The following is a 9,531-nucleotide window of genomic DNA, read 5'->3' as shown; positions in this document are numbered from 1 at the left end:
ATATTCTGCTAAGATGCGGATTTCGGACCGACGCTTGCTGTCCGTCTACCGAAGTGGAATGGAGACGGATTCCGGACCTCACTTGCGAACGAAGTCCAATCCACGAGCCACGAGAAGGGATTGCAAATAACCGCAATTCAGGAAAACCGCGGTTTCGATTAACCGGAGCCGAAAAACCGCTAACCGCGAATATAATCGCAAATAACCGCGATCGCTCCAGCGAGTAATCTGTGGCGAAATCAGCATGTGAACATCGGTCGATTTCTATTGTAGCTTATTTTAAGCTTTCGGGGGGAGAAGAAAGATGACGAGCTCACTCAGAGAATGGAATCTCCGGTTTGTGTGTTTAATGAAGCGAAACACAAGGGAGGATAAAGCAGTATAAGGTGGTCAACCTTCTCAAAGAATACGACTCCATCCCGGTTCGACTAAAAGCTCAACTATAGAACTCCGGTCTGAAAAGCTTTCCTAAGTATAAACATGTCGTCGAGCGTTTTCGGCTTGATATTTGCTCTGTTTTCCCCTAACATGAACCGTAGGATGCTGAAATCTCTTTCGGCTTCCACGGACGTTGGCGGAATCGCTTGCAGAATCTTGAGACAGCGTCGTAAGAGATCGCCGCGACCTCCGTCAGCTTTGAAGACCGCGAATTCTTGCTTCAACAGCTCCGTGGTGCAAACGATTCTCTTGTCGCCAGCCGCTGCGTCAGTCGAATCCGAAGAGTCGTCAAATATCGTCTCCCACGTAACGGTACCCTGCGGATGAATAAGTTTGAGTTGGAAATGGATAGAGCTCGTGGAGTTGGAATGAGCCGAAATAGTGGCATGAATCGCGTCGGAGGTACTTGCCGATGATTTCTCCTTCCGGTGAAATCCTGATGAGGAAACATCAGAGTCGGCATCGAGGATTTGCGCCAGAACATCGACGATATCCTCATCGGATGGTTGTCGTTGGTTGCAAGCGTATTCCAGCATGAAGTCGTATTGCGGATTCTTCAGAACCGCAAGAACGCTCGACAGAACGGTTCGCCTTTTCGAAATCTCGTCTTTCAGATTCCGACACAGGATGATCGACAACTCTGATCTCGATTTCTGGAGCTCGTCCAGTACTTTGGAAAAAATCTTGTCGGCATGAGACAATATTGCTTCGCGCTTGCAGAGATTCAGGATGGCTTGTTTGAAGGGTGAAAGAACTGCGCTTATTCGCTCCAGCGCACGGGCGTCACTTGTGCTGATCGGTGTTCCATGACGACTTAGCACGTTGTCAAGGGCGGGGAGAATCTCCAAGCTACGCTCGATCATCTCCAAAGTAGAATACCATCTTGTTTTGACGTCGATTTTGACGCAAAGAGATCTCTTATTGTACTCGTCCTTGGCCGTTATCTTGCGAATTTCGTCCATGAGAATCGGCTTTTTGCGGGAATCCCGTGCGATGCTCCGAAGACGCTCCAGAACACTTCCGAGACATAAACTTTCACTCCCTTCATTCGTCTGTCGTCGCCGCTTGGGTCTTCGTTCTCGTCAATTTCTCTGTTCTCGTCCACTTCTTCATTCTCGTCCTCGTCTCCATCCTCATCCTCTTCTTCTTCCTGGTTCGGTTCTTCGTTGAAACTCTCAGGTGTTGGCGCATCGAGGATACGTACATCGAAAGCTGTCGCCTTCCTACCGAATATAGCTTTTTTCACGACGAGATCCAAGCCGTTGGCAAAGCATTTTTGCTTTTCGATACCCAGAAGTTCAACCGCCTTCAGTACATTGCTTGCGCCATCAGTAGCACAAGCTATCAGATCTTTGTGAGTCAGGTCGAACTCTCGGACTCGTTCGCTGACTAGGTCCCTGAGATGTTCTCCTGTCGCCCGATTCTCTACTCTGATCAAGCCGAGAGGAGCGACTCTAGATGATCCGAAGAAATGGCGGCTATGGTGTAGGTTTATCGTAAGGAAGCGAACTGTGCCCAGGACAGTAGCTTCATCGAATGAGATGCAGAACTTGTGACCTGAGGAGCAACGAGGCGATGTCATCGTTATCACGAACTTGGCTCAGTAAGCAATTTGCCATCATTCCGGCGTTCTCGTAAGAACCACAAACCTTGCTCTCGGATATCTAGAAGCTAGAAGCTCTCGTCTGAGGTGTTCTCGTAACCTGGAAGCCTCGTTGCTGATGATCCTCCTTACGGTGGCGATCGACTTCGGCGGTTGCGCGTCGGTCGGATATGCTCTGCAGAGCACTCGCCTCACAGTCGACGAATAAACAATATGCTTCATCGGCATGTTGGATTCGCATATGAGTCTGAGCATATCACTCTTTAAGGAGTGCTCTCCATTGAAAAACCCATCCAGAGTGATCTGCCTCCTTTTTTTCGAGAGATTGCTCCTGGGGACCACTTCTAGGATCTCAGGCGATTCCTCCTCTTCCACAATTGAGGCGTCTCACGGAAAAAGTGCCCAAGTCTAGTTATGAAAAATTTTGAAATTCGCGGCTCCTCAAGCCTATACCGAGGAAACCCCGCAAAACTAACTATTTCCCGATTTTCTCAGGAAGGAAACGAAGTTATATTGTTTATGGTTCGATGTTCGATCACGTGAGACGAGCAAGTCGCGTTTCAATCAGCATCCTAATGGCTCCTCGGGGCGAAAATGAATCGTCGAGGAGCGGTCTGAGAGTACTCGGGAAGTGCCGTTGTGAATGCAGGGAACGACTGTCGAGTAGAACGTGCGAGATTGTTTACCAGAAGTATCACTCGCTCTCGAAGTCTGAACAGACCGTCTTTTTGAGAGGTGCCGTTACGCCGAAGCCTGCTAAAGAACACAAAGTCATCCAGAGGGACCGAGCGGAAAGAAGCGTCTTCGTGTATGTGATCGAGGCTAGAGGCTTCACGTACGAAGTCTGCCAGAAAGCCTTCCTTTCGATTCTCGGTATAAAACGTTCAAAGTTAAGGAAGAAAGTCACGGATGTTGAGCGTCGAGACGACAAACCCTCCGATTTGAGGGGTCGTCACATGAACCGACCTCATCGGATCAGCGCACAAGCGAAAGTCGATATCATCGCCTGGATCGACTCGCTCCCAAGTCAGGAAAGTCATTACTCTAAGCAGACCATGGTAGAGCGGAAGTGTCTCGATTCAGCCTTAACTATGGCGAAGCTCCACCGCATGTTCATGGCCGAATTCCCCGAGCACACATTGTGCTACAATATTTTCAGCAAAGTGGTGAGAGCAAACCGCAAGATTCGCTTCGGGGCCGTGCGGAATGATATCTGCGAAAAATGCGAGGAACTCCACAACGCGATCGCCGCCGCGAGGCGGAAGAACGAAACTTCGGTCGTTGAAGATCTCGAAAGAAAGAAAGGAGCTCATCTAGAAGACGCTCAGTCATTCTATGATGATCTAGCCGCTTGTGCAGAGAATCCAGATCCGAGGAAACTGGTGATCTGCATGGACTTCCAGAAAAACCTGCCTCTCCCAGTCACTAATGTGGGTCCCGAATATTACAAACGCCAACTTTGGCTACATAATTTCGGGATCCACAATGTTCAAAACCGAGATGTGTTCACGTATGTCTACAGCGAACATTTCGGAGGGAAAGGACCTAATGAAGTGACGTCCATGTTGGAACACTTCTTGTCTGAGAACAAGTCCCCTGAATGTACGAAGCTACATATTTTCTGCGACAACTGTTATAGTCAGAACAAGAACCAGTTTCTCTTCGTCTATCTTGATAATCTCTGCGCCCGCGGCATCTTCAACGAGATCCTGGTAACGTATCCTACTCCAGGACACTCTTACATGCCGATTGACCGAGACTTCGCTTTAATAGAGAAATCCAAGCTGAAGGTTTCAAAGGTCTCGAGTCCAGAGGAGTGGATGCAAGTGATCAGAGAGGCTCGGACTTCTAACCCGTTTAAAACTCATCATCTGAATTTTCCACTCTCTTTGAGTCTACAACCGACGCCGGGCATCGAAGTGATTAAGGCCATGGATTATAAAAAGGCTTGCGGCGTACGGGCGAAGAAGACTCCGATCGCCAAGGTTACCTCAATCCGTTTCCATCGGGACAGCACGCCTGAGTGTCTGACGTCAGTCAAGGGTGAATGGCAACCTACGGTTATTTTGAAGGCGACTGCAGATCGTTGTGCTCCCTTCGAGCTGACAGATATCGGGACCCGATTCTTGCCGATAAAGTTAGCGAAAAAAAGAGATCTCGATGTTCTGTTGAGCTACGTAGATGAGGAGATCAAGGAGTCTCCTTTCTACCTATCCATCAAGTCAGTCGAAGAAGACGGGAGCGAAGATCTCGGTGAAGATGATGCTCGAATCATCCATTCCCGTACGGCAGAATAATATGATCTGACAATAACAATAATATATATATTTACCTATATATCATCATATAATAACATTGTAATAATAAAGCGTCAACATACATTTTCTAGTCCATCGATCGTTCGTTTGCAAGAGACTTAGGCACTTTTTCCATGAGACGCCTCAATTGTCTCCGAACTACACTGGCACCATTGGGGAGAATTGGTGTCACCGTCCAGAGAGGCGGCATCCGGTCGAAGATATGTTTGCATCGACGCTCCGGGACTCGGAGTTCCCTTCGAAATACCGTGTTTGTCCTTCAAATGCGTGATGAGGGCGCTCGTCGAGTTTTTACTCTGAAGAACCTGAAGATTCCACCCTTGAGGAAAATCTTCATTCTCGACCACAGATCTCCCCGTATGCCCAATGTCGTTTAGCGCAGCTGAATCTATCCTACTACCCACTCACCTTCAAACAGGTCATGCATTGCGCTTGATTTGAGCTTTTCAAAAACCAATTCCATACCCAACTCTTTCTGTTCAACACTCTTCTGAAATCACTCATGACGCTCCAACGAATTTCCGAAAAGATGTACTCTCTACGTAAGACAATGATCAAGCGTTTGATGGCTCTCGCTCGCTACACAGAGCAAAGAGTATCATTGATGTTTAGATTTCGAACGCTTGGACAACGAAAACGTCGATGCACGCTCCGTTGCTGTCAGGTCTACATCCAACCTGCCTCTGGACGTGGAATCTCAATTTGCGACGAGATCGAAGATGATATTACTCGAGCTATTCTAGGAGCTGAGCCAATTGTCGAAAAACTCTTCCGGAAATCATATTATATTCGTTCTCGTATTCGGTAATAGGCTGGAGAATAATTTTCGAGCCATTTTGCGGGAGCGATGACTGATCCTCAGGCCATCTGACGTCTGGATTGGCAGGCCTCGATTTGCGATTAATAATCGAAATATACATGCGATTGATCACGATTAAAAACCGCGATTTCGAGCGGTTAATCGCGATTTTTAACCGCGGTTAGAAACCGCTGCAATGCCTATCCACGAGTCGCCCGTCGCTTGACGGGCTGAGGACTGACCAGTGAGGTAACGAAGGCATCTCGACGAATTTTGTCGCTGTCACGATACATCACGGCATGGATAGAACGAAGCTCGGCTTCAGTGAGTCGTGCGGCGTTGCAGATCTTGGAGCCCAACTTTTTCGGGCTGATCCACACAGCCAAGGTTTAACGTCCCGGGTACTGTTATTCACATTGCTTCCGAGGACGGATCCATAGAGCAAATGTACCCAGGAGGATCAAGGCCGAGTACCTGCATATTTTTCCGGCAGCAGGGATCGAACCCACACCGCCTCCCGCGCGAGCGGCGTCGTTGCGGCTATGCACGTTTGCACGAGAAGTGACAAACGCGCTAACCACTCGACCACCCGTCGGTTAGATCTTGGAGCCCACGGCATGTGTACAAGCAATGTGCGGATTCGTCCTCGCCCCGTCATGCCGAGCTCGTTTCTTTTGGTTTCTTGTCCACGATTCGCTCTTCCATGATCGCGTTCGCCTGAAGTTCGGGTCGACAAATGCTCGTTTTAGCTCGTAAAAATTCATAGGCAATAGGCGCGCGACGATCACACGACGAATCTCGACGTACGGTGTTCGGAATTTTGAATTGACTGTTCAAGTTTCACGTCGCGATTCGAATATTCGAATCTCCTTCGCCGCCGCTGATGTTCCCAACGGCTACCCGCCAATAGAGAATCAGTATCTTATGTAATATCAGCGCAGCGACGGCAGAGGGGAACACCGTGGGAGCTATCACTCTCGGTTGAATCCCGAGTCCAACCTGGACCTCGGCTCCCCATTGAGAACCTAAGTTTCGCCATAGAGATTCTTCGGCCGACCTCGGGGATTGAACCTGAGGCCCCCAGGTCGATGGCGGCGTTACCAACGACGCTGAGCATTCAGCCACCAAGCGCGTAGAGCTTTCCACCTAACGCAGATGAGTCAATGGATCCATAGGAAGGCTGATTTGGTGGTTTAGGTTCAGAGAAAATCACCCTGATCGCGCGCCTCCAGCATAACAGGGATGATTGTGGACTTGACGTGGTTCGCCGGCCAACGCGTCAGTATAATAATGATGATCTCAATATCCGGTCGACTGCGCCAGAAAGAGTCGGCGGTGGCTCTGACTACTATGAAGAGACCTCTTTATTTCCCTCCATATGACTACTTCTCTACTCCCTACAATCAATTTTCAATTCTTCGAGTCGAGATTCGAGATTCTTCTGTGATGTAATCGGATGCGGAGCTCAGGGATGATGCTCAATGAGTTTCCCCCGATGTGACGATCTTCGGCAAAAAATAGTATTCATTAGTCTCATCATAGTAGTCATAGTCACCGCCGGCGCAGTCGACGGGATATTGAGATCGTCATTATTATATCAATATTGAGTTTTTTGACGTGGAACGTCTTTGAATTTCCTGAGGGGTATTGTATTCCAACTCCAACTAAACTTCGTCTTCGGGTAACGAAATCTTGTCCGCTTCTGACATCTAATAACCCTGCGAATGCAACACCAATTATGAACGATTACGGCACTCAGACATGTTCAGGTCGAAACTTTACATTCTCAGATGTACGGTGATCTCCTTGGGAGACCCGAGCGCCCCTCATAAGGCATGGGGGAGACGTAGGGGGGAAAAGTTTGAGAATCGCTGGATTAGAGGAGAAAAGTTCACTAAGGCGTGTTTTACACAATCGAGCACGGACTGTTCCTCGATCATGGAAACCCCGTCCAGGTTCCGTGTAGAATCGGGAAGACACCGATTGAAAGAAGAAAACTTCACATCAGACGAAAGCGAATCATGTGTACCTCGATGATTCCGATGATATACGAATCAAAACCTAAGGATCCTTTGGGGCAATCGAGAACGTGTTTCACGTCCAAACTTACGGTAGTAACTAAACTACCTGCCAGGGGCTTTTTCTCTTTTCTTCTCTCATTTCGTTCATATTATATACTAGCGTACCCGCCCGCGCTTCGCTGCGGCAAATAGCCTGATCGACACCAAGGACACGTTCGGCTAATGAAGGTAGACCGCCGCAAATCATGGTTCGTATTATATATTATCATTATCATTATATCAATATTGAGATTATTCTGGATTTCAGTGGAAATGGTCTTTTCCCGAGTTTCAGAAGCCGGGAAAAAGGGTGAAACTTGCAGGAGAGCAGGAAAAGACGATTCGGGCTCGCTTCAGGGGTCGAGAACTTTCAGAAAATCATGTGAAACTATGCAGTTGTCAAAAAAGAATGTTTACTTGTCGGAGAGATCAGGGAGACTCATTGGAAGAACTCCGGATCCAGGATCGGCATTCATTCAACCCTCACCGATCATTGTATATCTGAATGATTATCAAGATTGATCATTTCTCCGAGAGAGATAAGAATCAATATATAGGAAGCCCGGGCGGACCCAGATAGCGAAGAGACGCAACAACTTGCTTAGCGCGGTCGATCACGTCAAGTTCTCCCACCTACGGCGCCATAGTCAACAGTCAGGCTGCCAGCTTATGGAGAAGAAAAGCGGCCGACTCAAATATACACTTCGGAGAGGATTTTGACTTTTAATCATAACGCACCCACAAACTCCTCTTCTCTACATTCAGTAAATGTTTAGGGAACCTCCGCAGACAACGCCAGATCACAGCTGTTGACTGCGTGACTATCGAGACTATCGAGCCATTCATTATCGTTCATCGCTTCTTGATCATCTATCACGGAGCGGTATTACATATTTCTCGTAGACATGTCGGAACTCATTTTTTTCCCGGGGGAGTCTCAAGTTGAGACTCCCCTCTCAACTCCCCTCTCCCCTCTCTCTCAACGAACCGCACATCCCCAGAAATCTTGATATGTTTGCTTGACCATACGTTTTGTATGCCTCCCGGCATGAAACGATGTATTTGGAATGTCTCCTGGGGCTCCAGTGGTCGTTATTAAAATATTTAATCACCATTCATCATTGTATATGGATTGAACACCCCATGAAGACCGTTCATATCTCGCTTCATAAAGGGCTTCTGATAGCGAATCTCAAGTTCGCGGTTCGCATGATGTGCATCTCGTCCGGTCTTTTGTGCTTCGAAACTTCTTGCATTCGGTCCCCGAAACCTCTACTTGACGAGCTCTACACGAAAGCGAGCGTGTCTTGACGGCTTCTTTCGTTTCCCAGCTCTTCGCTTGTCAAGGGCGAACCCTCGCGTTTTCAGGACATTTAGCGCGACACGCCGTGTCGGATCGCAGATCGGCGCGGTACGCGATCGATTCATTGTCGGATCCGAGATCCCGCGTTCTCGTGGGCCTGTTCAGCGAGAGCGTCCCGCGATTCGCGATGCTCTCCTCTAGGGATCGCGCGCTGTGATGGCGGCCGGGGCCGGCGCCGGCGCGGCGTCGTGGTCAGCCCGCGGATCTATCGAAGCAGACGTCCGCCATCTGGCCTCACGGTCATTTGGGAGCAACGAATGATAGGATTCCGACTTTTCATCACAACTCACAAGAATCCTCTTCTCACTCTTGGCATCTAGTGTACCTTACTCGACATCCTCAACGAAAACATAGCAGGTACTCCCCCAGCCGCAGAGATGAGAAACTGACGCTTCGTGTCCATGCCACACTTGAAACGGCGTTTTCCACTCCAGTCGCTTCAGAGGAACCAAATTACGAATATACCCAGCAGCTTCGGCGGCTTCAGCCCACACCATATTTGGCAGTTCCGCGGCTTCCATCATGGCTCGGGCGAATTCCATTACAGTCCGGTTCTGTTTTTCAAGTCGACCATTCCCAGCCGGCACGCACGAAGTCGTGAACGGCTGTTTCACTAACTGAGTGCCCGTTCAGAAGGTTCCTCATCTTCGATGACTCCATGGCATTGTCGCTCCGAACTACTTCCACCACGTGTTCACAAGCAGCTGCCTCGACGAGCACGGATTGCATCGAGTCGAGAATATCGCTTTTTTCCCGCAGAGGGTATACGAAGAGAAACTGCTGCAGTCGTCCACAAAAACCGACAACCATTTGAATCCACTTGGCACCTGGCGTATCGATCCTCACGGGTCCGCATAAATCGAAATAGATGAGATTTTCACTACTCTCTGCTCGATCGTCGCACTGCGAAATCGGCAAGCGAGCTTGCTTGCCAAGCATACAGAGGCAAC

This window comes from Galendromus occidentalis, unplaced genomic scaffold, assembly GCF_000255335.2.
Source record: "Galendromus occidentalis unplaced genomic scaffold, Mocc_1.1 scf7180000076471, whole genome shotgun sequence".
NCBI lineage: Eukaryota > Metazoa > Arthropoda > Arachnida > Mesostigmata > Phytoseiidae > Galendromus > Galendromus occidentalis.
Note: the sequence above shows the minus strand (reverse complement) of the source record.